Source organism: Cavia porcellus, unplaced genomic scaffold (genome assembly GCF_034190915.1).
Source record: "Cavia porcellus strain 051 isolate PalLab524CR breed Dunkin Hartley unplaced genomic scaffold, mCavPor4.1 scaffold_11, whole genome shotgun sequence".
Classification (NCBI taxonomy): domain Eukaryota; kingdom Metazoa; phylum Chordata; class Mammalia; order Rodentia; family Caviidae; genus Cavia; species Cavia porcellus.
The window spans coordinates 55,057,103-55,070,656 of NW_026947494.1; the positions used below are offsets into that span (position 1 = coordinate 55,057,103).

Sequence of the window (13,554 nt, forward strand, 5' to 3'; positions counted from 1 at the left end):
ACCCAGAAAATAGCAGAGGTAGCTCTACTTGCAGAAAATGTGGAGTTCAAACCAAAAATGATCAAAAAGATAAAGAAGGTTACCACATGCTAGTCAGGGGAACAATTCAAGAAGATCTAACAATCATAAACATATATGCACCAAATACAGAAGCATACAATTATACAGGACAAATACTAATAGATACAAAAAGCCAAACAAGCAACAATACAGTTGTAGTAGTGGACCTTAATACCCCACTGTTGCAAAGAGATAGAACAACTAGACAAAAGGTCAGCACAGACATAAAAAACTGAATCAAAACTGTGAAAAATGGACTTGGTAAAGGTTTACAGTGTTCCACCTAACCACATCAGAATACAAATTGTTCTCAGCTACATATGGGACATTCTCCAAAATAGACCATATATTACCCCATAGAACATTCTTAGGTAAATGTAAAGGGATTGAAATTACCCCATGCATATTATCTGACCATAGTGCCCTGCAATTGAAAAATAATGGCAAAAGGAAATTGTAAAACCTGCATGAATACATGGAAATTAAAAAACAACCTCCTCAACGAACAATGGGTTACAGGTGAAATTAAAGAAGAAATTAAGCAATACCTACAATTCAGTGAGAATGTAGATACAACATACTGTACCCTGTGGAATGCAATGAAAGTGGTGCTAAGAGGGAAATATATAGAAATAAGTTGTCACATCAGGAAAACAGAATAAGCACAAATAAATATTCTATTGCTACATCTCAAGCTTTTAGTAAAAGAAGAGCAAGTCAAACACAAAGCTCATAAAAGAGAGGAAATTATAATGATCAGCACAGAAATTAATGCAATTGAGACAAAAAGTACAAAGAATAAATCAAAGATCTGTTTTTTGAGAGAATAAAAACATTGATAAACCTTTAGCCAACCTTATCAAGAAAAAGAAAGAAAAATGTCAAATTCACGCAATAAGGACTGAAAAGAGAGAAATTATTACAGATCCCATGGGAAAAATCATGAATAGCTACTTTGAAAATCTTTACTCACATAGGGTAGAAAACAGAGAAAATGGACAGATTTATAGAAATGTATGAACTACAAAAGCTCAATCAAGAAGATATAACAATTTTGAATAACCCAATATTAGCTACTGAAATTGACAGTGTGGTTAAAAACTTACCAACAAAGAAAAGCCCAGGTCCTGATGAATTCACAGCTAAATTCTACGAGAAATTTTAACACCAGTACTCCTCAAACTTTTCAATGAAATTGAAAGGGAAGCAATCCTCCCTACTCATTCCTGGAGGCAAGTATTACTCTGATGCCAAAACCAGAAAAAGACTCAACCAAAAAGGAGAACTATAGGCCAATCTCACTAATGAACATAGATGCAAAAAATTTTCAATGAAATACTGGCAAATCGGGAAGAAGAAAATCATCAAGAAGATTATACATCAAAATGAAGTGGGATTTCTCCCAGTAATGCAGGGATAGTTACATATGCAAATCAATAAATGTAATACACCACATCAACAGAGCCAAAGATAAAAATCACATGATCATCTCAATAGATGCAGAAAAAGCTTTTGATAAAGTCCAACACTTGTTCATGATAAATACCCTACAGAAACTTGGAATAGATGCTGTCTACCTCAATCTGATAAAGGCCATCTATGACAAAACAATAATCAACATTATACTAAATGGACAAAAATCAAAAGCTTTCACTCTTAAATCAGGAACAAGACAAAGATATCCACTATCACCACTCCTATTCAATATACTTCTGGAAACATTAGCCAGAGCAATCAGACAAAAAAGTGAAATAAAGATAGGAAAGGAAGAAGTTAAACTATCACTATTTGCTGATGACATGATACTCTACATAGAAGACCCAAACACTCCATTAAAAGACTACTGGAAGTAATAAAACAAATTCAGCAGTGTAGCTGGATACAAAGTCAATGCTCAAAAATCAATAGCATTCCTGTACACAAACAACAAACTCACCAAGAGAGAAATTATGGAAAATTCACCCTCCACAATAGCATCTAAAAACATGAAGTACTTAGGAATCAACCCAACTAAGAATGTAAAAGACTTACGTGCTGAAAATTATGTTGCACTAAAAAAGGAGATTGAAGAGGATATTAGAAAATGGAAGGATATTCCTTGCTCTTGGCTAGAAAGAGCCAATATTATGAAAATGACCATATTCCCAAAACTGTTATACAGGTTTAATGCAATCTCAATCAAAATAGCAGTGAAATACCTCACAGATCTAGAGAAAACACTCTTAAAATTCATTTGGAAACAAAAGAAACCTAGAATAGCAAAGGCAATTCTGGGCAACAAAGGCAAGGCGGGAACATCTCAATTCCTGACTTGAAACTATACCTCAAAACCACAGTAATAAAATCAGCATGGTACTGTCAAAGAAATAAACCTGAGGATCAGTGGAACAGATTAGAAGAAGCAACACAATTACAAAGACACTCAGACCTTATATTTGATAGATAGGCTAAACATGATCACTGGAAGAAGGATAGCCTTTTTAATAAAAGATGTTGGAAAAACTGGCTTTCCACATGCCAAAATTGAAATTAGACCCATGTATATTACCATGCACTAAACTAAAGGCAAAATATGTCAAAAACCTATTAAAATAGAAACATTAAATCTAATGGAATACAAGGTATGTAGAAATCTTGGAGACATAGGGGTAGGCAGAGATTTCATGAACACGGGAAGTACTTTAAAGAATCAACAACTGAGATCTCATCATATTAAAAAGTTTTTGCACTTCAAGAGAAATCACCATTGAAATGAAAAGAAAACTCACAGAATGGGAAAGAGTTTTGGCCAGCAGTCCCTACGACAAAGGACTTATATCCAGAACCCAAAGAATTAAAAAAAATCAAGCCCCCCAAATTCACAGACCCACTTCAAAAATGGGCATCTAAGATGAGCACACATTTCTCAGATGAAGATATACCAATGGCAAATAAATACATGAAGAGATGTTCACCATCACTGGTCATTCAAGAAATGCTAATAAAACAACAATGAGATTTCATCTCACTCCACCAAGAATGGCTGCCATCAAGAAATCAACTGATGACAAATGTTGATGAAGCTATGGGGAAAAAGCAACATTTTTCTACTGTTTGTGGGAGTGTAGACTGGTGCAGTCTCTGTGGAAATCAGTATGGAGATTCCTCAGAAAACTAAGATTGGAAGTTCCATTCAATCCAGCTATTCCTCTCCTAGGTATTTTCCCAGAAAAATTGAAAATGTCATGTTACAGTGATATATGTGCGCCCATGTTTATAACAGCACAATTTGTAATAGCTAAATCTTGGAAACAACCAAAATACCCACCAATTGCAGAATAGATAAAAAAGATGTGATATTTTTATATAATGGAATGTTAGTCAGCTATAATAAAGGATGATCTTGGGGCTTTTATAGGTAAATAGAGGCAACTTGAGATTATCCTCATAAGTGAAATACATCAGACTCACATTTGTAAATATTATATTGTCTCTCTAATGTAAAAAATAAATAATAATAATAATAAACTGAAAGAATAATAAGATCTAAAGAATATAATAGATATTATAATAATAAAAAGAGGAAACGGTCCTCAAAGGAAAGAACAACTTGTAGGTATACACATATAACTGTATGCATCTTTAAGTGTGCAAGATAGATAACCATAATACTGTTTTTATAGTTCATCAAACAAAATAGTTTGTGCTGTCATTGTCCGTTCAGTTTTTGTGCTTTGATTTTGTAACTTGAACAACTACTTCTAAGATTATATGTAATATATCAACTAGAGATGATTTCTTAATGTAATTTTTAAAATTCTGTATCATTTCTACCCATTTTTCTGTTTTGCTTTTATTTAGATAAAAAACTTATATATTCCCATTAACAGTGGAGAAGGGTTCCTTTCCCCCTACATACCTTCAGCATTTATTACTGGTTGATTTCCTGATAATAGCCCTTCTTTCTGGAGTGAGATGGAAATGATTTGCATTTCATGTATGAGCAGTGATAGTGAAAAATTTTTCATATATTTATTTGCTGCTTTGTATTTTTCATCTGGGAAGTGTCTATTCATTTGAGATGCCCATTTTGGGGTTGAATCTTTAAATTTTGGTGATCTACCCCAAAATTCAAAGACTCAATCCAAAAATGGGCACCTGACATGAACACACAGTTCTCAGATGAAAAAATACTAATGGCAAATAAATACATGAAAAAATGTTCTGCATCATTGGTCATTAGAGAAATGCAAATTAAAACCACACTGAGATTCCATCTCACTCCAGAAAGAATGGCCAGGATAAATAAAACTACCAACAAGAAATGCTGGAGAGGCTGTGGGGAAAAAGGAACTCTCCTGCACTGTTGGTGGGAGTGTAGACTGGTACAGCTCTGTGGAGGTCAGATTCAGGTACCTCTGAAACACCCCACCTACCACTGCATGAGGCTTTGTGGGAACATCTAGATACAAGCAGTAATCATTGCTTTTGATTTCTTCCACTTCAATGCCACTTGGATTTGCCTTGGGAGTTGAGAGTGTTGGGTTACATCTTGATTTCATGTTTCCTCATTTTCTATTTTTTTAAATTTGTTTCCTGCATCAAGGCTAGTAAAATGCTTATGGGGCACTAGCTTTATTACCACTATTGTGACCATTTAAGGAAATGACTGCTTTTCAGAGATATCTTCTAGGTGTAGCTGGCTTTTGGCCTTTGGACCTGTTTCTGGATCCTATCTTTTCTGTTTATTAGGTGCAGCTGTTTGGTCTAACTCCCAGTTCTTTGCTACTGGGATAGAGCGTTGTTTATGATCCCTAGACAGCCTACATATTGGCATGTCTTAGTTCCTTTTCTCTCATAGTTGGAACAAAACATCTGATGCCAAATTAAAGAAGGAAAGGTTTATTTAACTCACTACTTTAGAGGTTTCAGTCCACAGTCAGTTAGCTCCAAGGCAGAGCAGTGTGGCACATGGAAACCATTCATGACAGGGAAAACAGTAAAAACAACGATAAGATAAAAGCAGCAAGCCTCCTCTTCTCATCATACTGTATGCAGGCTACCACCCTAGGCAAGTGTAGCACTCTCACTGCCTAGACACTTAGCACTAGATAATGATCCAATCACAAACTCTAGATTAGGGACCTCTGAAAAGCCCATCCTATGACCCATGAAGCTTTGGGGGGACATCCAGACAGAAACCACAAGAGAATAGAAGGAAGATCAACTCATCACAATTGGACAAATGTGGTACAATCAGTAATAGCAATAGCATCAAACATAGGCTGGAAAATGGCAAATTGTGATGACTAATGATTGCTATCTTTAACCCTACATACAAAATTTATAGTTATAAACAAGATATAAGGCAAATTATAAAATTTTATATGGTCAATGCCCAATCAATAGGGCAATTTTACCCCAAGGGGAAAAATTTAAGGGGGAAAAGAGGATAAAATCGAGAATTGAAAAGAAAAAGACTTGGCTGGGGATTTAGTGATATAAGTGCCTGCCTGGCAAGTGCAAGGTCTTAAGTTTGATCCCCAGTACAAAAAAAAAAAAAAAAGAACAGAAAAGAAAAGAAAGACTAGAAATAAAGATGAAGGACAAAGAAATGTTACTCAAGCCTCAGGAAACTGTTGAAGAAAACAAGAAAGAAATAAAGAAGGAGAAAATAAAAACAAGAACAAAATCAAATCAAGACAAGAAAACCCCTAAAAATAGTGTTCACACACACATACACATACAAATCAAGAACAAGCAAACATAAAACCAAAGAAAAATATTTTAAAGTCCAAATGCAAAGCAAAAGCAAAATGCAAAACAAAACAACCAAGAAAGCTCCCCTGTGTTCAAACCTGTGCTTCTTCTTTTGAGATCTACAGCTTTGGGGCAGTGCCCAATTTACAGCATGACTGTGTTCTTGATGGTAGATAAGGGAGACAGGCAGAACCCTGATTTGTGCTGGATACCCCCAAATGCTGACTATACGATTAGGGTGGAGGGCAGGTTCTGAGACCTTCAGTTTCACAGAAATTCAGGTTGAACCTGGCCTCTGCTCATGGGGTGAATTCAGAGTCATTTAGCTTGTAACACTCTAATGTCTCTTGCAGGCTTGACCATAGCTCCCTGATCATAGATTTCCCTGGTAGTTGTCGCTCACCCAGTCACTGGGAGTCTGACACTGGGACCTCAGAGATGGAGTCAACTCTCTGTCACTGAGAGTCTCAGGTTCAATTGGTCTCTCTCTCAGGCACTCTCTCCAAATGATATGGCAGATGCTTGGACTGGAGTCACTCACTAGCTGTTGTAAGTACACTGGTGGACCGTAAGGACCTCTGGAGTTGCCTGCTTTGATTGTGTTGCTGTAGATTTGATCTTCCTTTTTCTCACTATAAGCCAGGAGCTGGGGAGAAAGTGAAGATTGCCTCTTCTTTTATCTGTGTTGTGATCTGTCTCTTTAATTTCTCTTAAATTTCCTTCCAGATCTTTCCTGGGTCCCAGGGATCCATCTCCATTCTTCTTTTCATTCCCAAGTTGTTATTTTCCAACGTTTAGATTCCAGTTCTTTGAAAGGTTCATTTGTTATTGCTTACTGCTTTGCCATCTTTCTAGACGTCCTCTCTCTCTCTCCCTTTTCCTATCTCTTCCCCTCCTGCTCTTCCTGCCTCCTGCCCCCACCCTCCTCCATATGTTATCTCATCCTGAACAGTCTCTCCATTTGTTGTTGTTTGAGGGAGTTGAACTATAGCAGAAAATTGCCTCTCCTTGCACCAGTATACTTCAGTATACCGGTATAGTTGCCCAGGTAACCTGCAATTTACTTTAGTTCCTATTACAGTTCCTGTTACTTCTGTTCTCAGAAATGGCTGGTCACTATAATACATATTGTAAGAACCAATCAAAGATAGTCAAGTACTCTGCTTTTGTACTTACATACCCTGTTAAAATGCTAGCTCATCATAGCTCAGGGCCTGACATGTTTTTAGAGGTCAGTGCTCATCAATGTTAAATAGATCTACCCCCAAATCTTGAGTGAAATTTTGGTGTTTCTGTTGGCTGCTGCAATATTTCTTACTTGAACATTAATATCCATGAGGCAGAAGTAGAAACTGTTAAGCCAGCTCGAGGCTATCCTGGATCTCATACTTCTGTCATATTCTACTAGTCAAAGAAGTGGGGTCATCCAAATTCAAGTTAGTGGAGAAATAGATTCTATCTCTTTGTCAGGAGAGGAGCAAGGTTAAATTTCCTAAAAGTGTGTGGGAAAATAGATATTGCCATGGTTCTCTTTGAAAAACACAATCTGCCACAGATTATTCATGTGTAAAGTTCTATATTTCTTTGCTGTTTTTGTTTGTTCAGTTGTTTTGGTGATTGCACATGAGGAAAACATGTACATAGACTTATCATGTTTTAGTAGACATGAATAATTTTGCCTCTTTCTGGCCAACAAGAAAAACATAGAGACTTTCCATTCTTACATATATACTGTTGTTTTCATATATTTAATTCTACATGTAAATCACATCATAAATTGTTTTATATAGTTAGTATTCATTTAGATTTTTTAATATTTACCCTGGATTGTATTTCAATTTTTCCCATATCTTTGGTTTTTCAATTGAGATTATTTTATTTTGTGATCTTTAGTATGTTTTATAATATGTGTCCACTGGTAACAAAATCTGTTTTTTTATATATCCCTATTTCATATACAGTAAAACCTTGACTTGAGAGCATAATTTGTTCTGGAAACATGCTTGCAATCCAAAGTACTTGCATATCAAAACAAATTTCCCCATAAGAAGTAATGAAAACTCACATTATTCATTCTACAACCCCCAAATAGTAATATAGATATGATTGCAATACTATTATGTAAGATAATAAATAAAATATAAAATGTACAGAAAAATAAGCCAATTAACCTGTATTTGCCTTTGAAAACTTTCGTGGATGGTGTGAGGGAGCCAAGAGAGAAAAGGGTTATTGTGTAGGACAATCCAGGGGCATTTGCTTAGGCCTCCTTTGAGGATTTTGTGGAAATTAGTGCATTTTTGTTAAAGAGATTTATCACTAACCCTGCTACAGTCTTATTTAGGTGGTGATTTTCTACAAAATATTGCATTGTTTCTCACATTTTACATACCTCCATAATCTCATTTGAAGTGAGAGGCTTCTCTGTTTTTTTTTTTTTTTTTTAATTCTTCCTCTATAGATGAGATCTCCTCCACAACCCTTGCTGTTGGGAGACAGTCACCCACATTCCTGCAGCAACAGGGAAGGAGAAAGATGAAAAGATGAGGAGAGGCCGAAAGAAGTGAACCGCTGGCTAATGGTCATCATATGATGTTCAGCGTCACATACTACTTGTATTGCAAAGCATCACTTGCTTGTCAGGTCAAATTTATTGGAAATACTTGCTTGTCTTTCAGATCACGCACAGAACAAGTTATAATCCAAGGTATGTATGTATATATACATATACACACATACATATAAAGGTATGTATATATACTTATAACTTGTATTATTGAAAGATTTTTCTGAATGTAGATTGCTCTTGTGTAGATATTTTCTTTGAAGATATTATTCTCTTGTTTTTTGACTCTCTTGTGGCTGGAGTTAACTGATGTGAACTTAGTGATTGCTTCTTTGAAGATCCTTTGGGTGCTTTCATGATTATTTTGTTTTCTTGTTTGCCTTAACAGCTTTATTATGATATGCCTTGTGACTTTCTATTGGACTGTTTTGCTTGACATCTCTAAGGTCTCTTAAAAAGAAAACTTGATAATTTTCATTGTTTTTTGGAAAAATTTCATGATCTCTTTAAATATTGCTCATTCTCTTCTTCTAGTACTTCCATTACACGTATGTTAGACTTTTTCCATTGAACATCCATTTCTGCTATAATCTTTCTTTATATTTTCCTTTTTTGTTTCTGTATTTCATTTTGATTATATTCTTCTTCTAGTTCATGAATTCTTTCATCTTATCTAAACGCAATGAATTTTTATTTTAATTATTTTTTCATAATACTATACTTTATGATTTGCTTTTATAAAATGTAGTGTTCAGTTCCAAGTGGATCTGCTTGTAATGTCTGTTGCTGTTCTTGGTGTTAAATTAAATGGTCCTGTCAATTCATGTGCCTTTTAAAAAAAACTATCTACTCATCAGTATGTATGTAAAGATATAGAATAATTTGAAGCATAAAAGGATTTACATTTATTTTTGGTAAACAGCAAGGGACATGATTATCCAGATCACTTTAATTTTAATATCAAGATTGAGATTATTTAAAGATAGCATTCAATCCAAGAGATGGTCAGATTGTTTTAACCCACCTTTATACCTTAAGTGTACCTCTTAGGGGTTCTTATCAAAACTATGGTCATTTATCCTTTGTAGTGGATCCTGGACTCTTATTTTTATTCCTCTGATGAAGTTGGCAGTCAGTGTTTAATCTGTCAGTCTCTCAAATGACTTCCTTTAATTACCAATGCTATTATGGGAAAATAATATTTATGTGCTAGGCTTATCTTTCTGGTCTTTCTTTTTTCTATATTTTTGTTCCACAATTTTTCACTGTCTTGATAGTTCCCTTGTGCTTTCAATATTCCTCAGTCTGAGAGATGTACCACATCAGCCAGCCTACCATTAACAGAGGCAAATGTTCTACTTTCAAAGTATTCAAACTAATTATTACAAAGAAAAAGACTATTTATGATGCTGACAGTCAAGTAATTAGCTATGTTTGAAGAACACAGTTTACCTTGATGTGCTTTAAAAATTATTGTCTCAATATCCAGTCACTAAGACAAAATATTCAATACTCACAATTTAGAGGTTTGTTTTGACTCAAAGTTTTAGTCCACAGGTGGCTGGCTTCAGGTCAGAAAAAGGATGGCAGATGAATGTGGCCAAGGAACAGGGGTTCAACCCATGGCAGTAAGGAGACAGAGAGAGAAGGAAGGAGCTCATTAAAAGAACACACCCTTCTAGAATAGTTCCCCAGTGAACTACCTTCAAGCAAGCCCCGCCTCCTAACAGCAAGCTTGCTATGGCACACCCATAGTCCAATCACCTTCCCAAAGTCTCACTTCTGAATACATCATACTTTGGGGTCATGTTTATATGTAAACTTAACAATGGTATATTTACTTCTGTGGGCAACATGACTATGAGTGAGTCATAGTTTTTCCCATATATAACTTAGTTTTCCAGAAATAATTTATCTGTTACTCAAACCAGAGTACAAGACCATAGTACAAGAGAAAAGTGTGGAGTTCGTTAGAGACAAGCAGTATGAACCAAGGAAGCAACAAGAATAATAACAAAAACCCACTGGAAGACTCATAAATACTTGAAAATGTGGTATATTGTGAGATTTCATCCCAAATCAATGTAGAAGCACAGATAGGTAAGTAATTTATGCTGGTACAAAATGGCTTTCACATGAAAAAATAAAATTGATATTCCACATAGAGTGCAGTAAAAAATTGAATTAAAAAATAAAATGTAAAGTTTGCGGGGAAAATGGGGGAGAACATCTTTGTGATTTTGTATAATGATTTATTAAAGAAGACTCAAAATGCATAAATCATTTAAAAATGTGCTTACATCAATATTGAAGATTTCTGAACAATGAAGAAAGGTAAACTATAGATAAAGTTGACAGATGATCAACCTTTTGGAAAGAGATATTTATAGCAATTAGAAAGGACAAATGACTATATTATATACAAGCCATGTGTTATTCGAGTCTTTACTCAAATATTCCCACTTTATAGAGGACTTCTCTCACTTTATCCAAAACAACACCCACTTCGTATTCTCTATCCCTTTAACTTTATTTTTACTCATAGCACTTGCCAAAACCCAACATTATATTATATAATTATTTGTTCATGTTCTTTCTCCTAATAAGTTCAAAATCTGTGAGATCAGTGCTTTTTGTTTGTTTTATTCATTTTACCAAATTAGTATCTAGAATGATAACTAATACATGGTAGGTGCACAATAAAAATTTGTTAAATGAATGAATGAATAAGAAAATCCCCATTAGAAAGAGCAGAATCCAGTAGGAAAACATCAATGAACATGATGTGTAGGTACTTCACAAAAAGGACAATCTTAATGGATAATATGAGAATATGCTAATCTCCATTAGAAAATATGTGAATGGAAAGAAGCATGAGATAGCATTTTACACTCAACAGACTGTCAAAAATTCAAAAGCCAGATAATAGAAACAGAAGTGGGGAAATGGAATCCCCTGGTGGGAATATATGCTGGTATAGCCATTCTGAAGGATCATCTGAAAGTATTCAATAAAATTACATGTATGTAATCTATAACCTGTGGGATCCCGCTTCTGGAGTTTCACCCAGACCAACTCTCAAGTTGATCCAAGAGAGGAAATATATGCAGATGTCCATGGAAGTATTGTTGGAGGTAGCGGAAAATAAGAAATACTCTCTGTGCCCTTTAAAAGAGAAGCAGAGCACAATAATAATTACAGCACATGCATGCAATGGAATATTATTCTGTAAGTAGATATAATGAACTATGTATAGCGATGTGGAAAGGCATTTAATTCATTTTTCTAATTAAAATTAATCAATAGAATATTTTAAAATACTTTAAAAGCTTTAAAATACTTGTAAAAACTTTAAAAGTTTATTATATAAAAGCAAGTAGATCAATCAAAGTAGTACAATCAAAGTACTTCTCTGATAAATACAATATTTCCTCTGAGTCTGCGGCTCTTACTGGGAAGACGACATCTCCCAACTCAAATATAAACTTCTTTCTTTAGCAATTTTGGGATCCTAAACCTCCCCTGTCCCAATCAGTTTGTTTACACTTTCTTAAATCTCAGAAGGTACATTTTCATGTACAATTCAGATCAGTATCAGGTTCTGTTTAGTATCTGCTATGGGTAATTATAGAATATCTAGTGCTGCTCCTGGACCTTAACTTGCACCCTAGCTTTGAGATTGGGTGGGATTTACTATAGCAGAGCTTCTCCAGCTAGAAACTTGTTAAAATGCAGATTTTGGTTCAATGAGTCTGGGGAGGATTTGAGACTCTGCATCTCTGACAAGCTGCTAGATGTTGTCAACACCATAGGTCCTCAGACCACAACTTAAGTTCCAAGGCTCCCTAGGAACACCTTATAAAATGCATTATTCTTAAGGTACCTGAAATGTCATCCTGTGCCTGGAACAATTGCAGTTCTTACGCACATTTAGCAAAAGATTGTTTATGAACCACTTAGATATATGATATTATAGGGCTTATACCTGCATTTCCCTGGTGAAAGAAGAGTACAGTGTATTCCTCCAAAGAGTTCCACTGTAGCATGTACAGTGTTAATACTGCCTGTGTTAAGCTCAACAGGAGCTGCCTACATGCATCTCATTCCAACGCCATGTTAGTGACATCATATTGGTAGCTTGAAAAGCAATTAAAATCTGGGGTGATAGTGATAGTATTTACATGACCCAAATTGGCAAATGCTACAATTTGGAGCTCCTTACTCATTCAGAGACTACTGTACCAGCACACAACTCTGACTAGAGTGTTCAGTAGGAAAACTACTATAGAGCACTTCAGTGGCTTAAGCAGCACAGGTGGAAACTTTTGGGAAGTTGGGAGGAAAGTCTAGTTTTATTTTAATTGTTTTTTCTTTTATATCCTTTTCTGTTAATTTTAATGATGAGTTACTTAAATGAAATCCACACTGTGTAGTTAAACAAGAAATAAGGGCAAGTGTTAATTTAATGATGCCCATGAGAAGCGAGAGAAACTGAGGTGGCTAAAGAAAATAAGAGTTGCATAGGTCCTGGCGGTAATATAGAATCTCCCTCTGTGTAAATCCAGGCCTGGACTAGAGAGGAGAACACAGTTCGGCTGAAGGAAGCCATCAGTCTCTGATCATCCCTTTCTATTTCAGCCTAACATATTATCCTAACAAGCTATAGAACTTGTGAGCAGGGGGGATGGCTGAAAGCTATTTTTTTCTCTTATTTTACAATTTATAAAGGTATGGAAAAGAAATATGAGAGCTATTAAATAAGCCAATGTCATGGCATCTTTGTATTGTACTGAATTCTCTCAGTGTTACTGATGAAAATGTTCAGGCTTGGAGAGAGGAACGTGGATGTAGGGGAAATCAACTTTTTAAAAAAAATTTCTATTTCTGAAATTGGACACATGCATTTAAATATCATATTGTTTCTCTGGTTGAGAAACTGAAAGGATAAATAAGGACCAAAACGTGTAGCAGATATTGGGAAACAGGAGGAAAATGCTCAACTAAGAAGAGGAACAAGAGTATGGGAAGGGAAAAAGAAAGAAAGGGAAAAGTAAAAAAGAATAGAAGGGGAAAAATTAAAATAAATAAGGAAGGAAAAAGTTGAAGGGAGGGGAGAGGGTTGGGAAAAATAGAAGAATCAAGTTATATTATGTATAGGTATAAATTCCCTATGATGAATGTAATCATTA

The 13,554-nt window shown here is 35.2% G+C and overlaps 1 long non-coding RNA gene across 1 annotated transcript in view; it reads right to left on the minus strand.

Moving 5' to 3' along the window:
* Positions 1 to 10,018, minus strand: part of LOC134478005 (uncharacterized) — an 81,400-nt gene extending 71,382 nt beyond the window's left edge. Inside the window, exons 1-2 of the long non-coding RNA XR_010050347.1 lie at positions 9,883 to 10,018; positions 8,192 to 8,310 (exon numbers count right to left, since the gene is read on the minus strand). This is a non-coding gene — a long non-coding RNA (uncharacterized LOC134478005). The remainder of the gene's footprint in view (positions 1 to 8,191; positions 8,311 to 9,882) is intronic.
* Between the last annotated feature and the right edge of the window lie 3,536 nt (positions 10,019 to 13,554).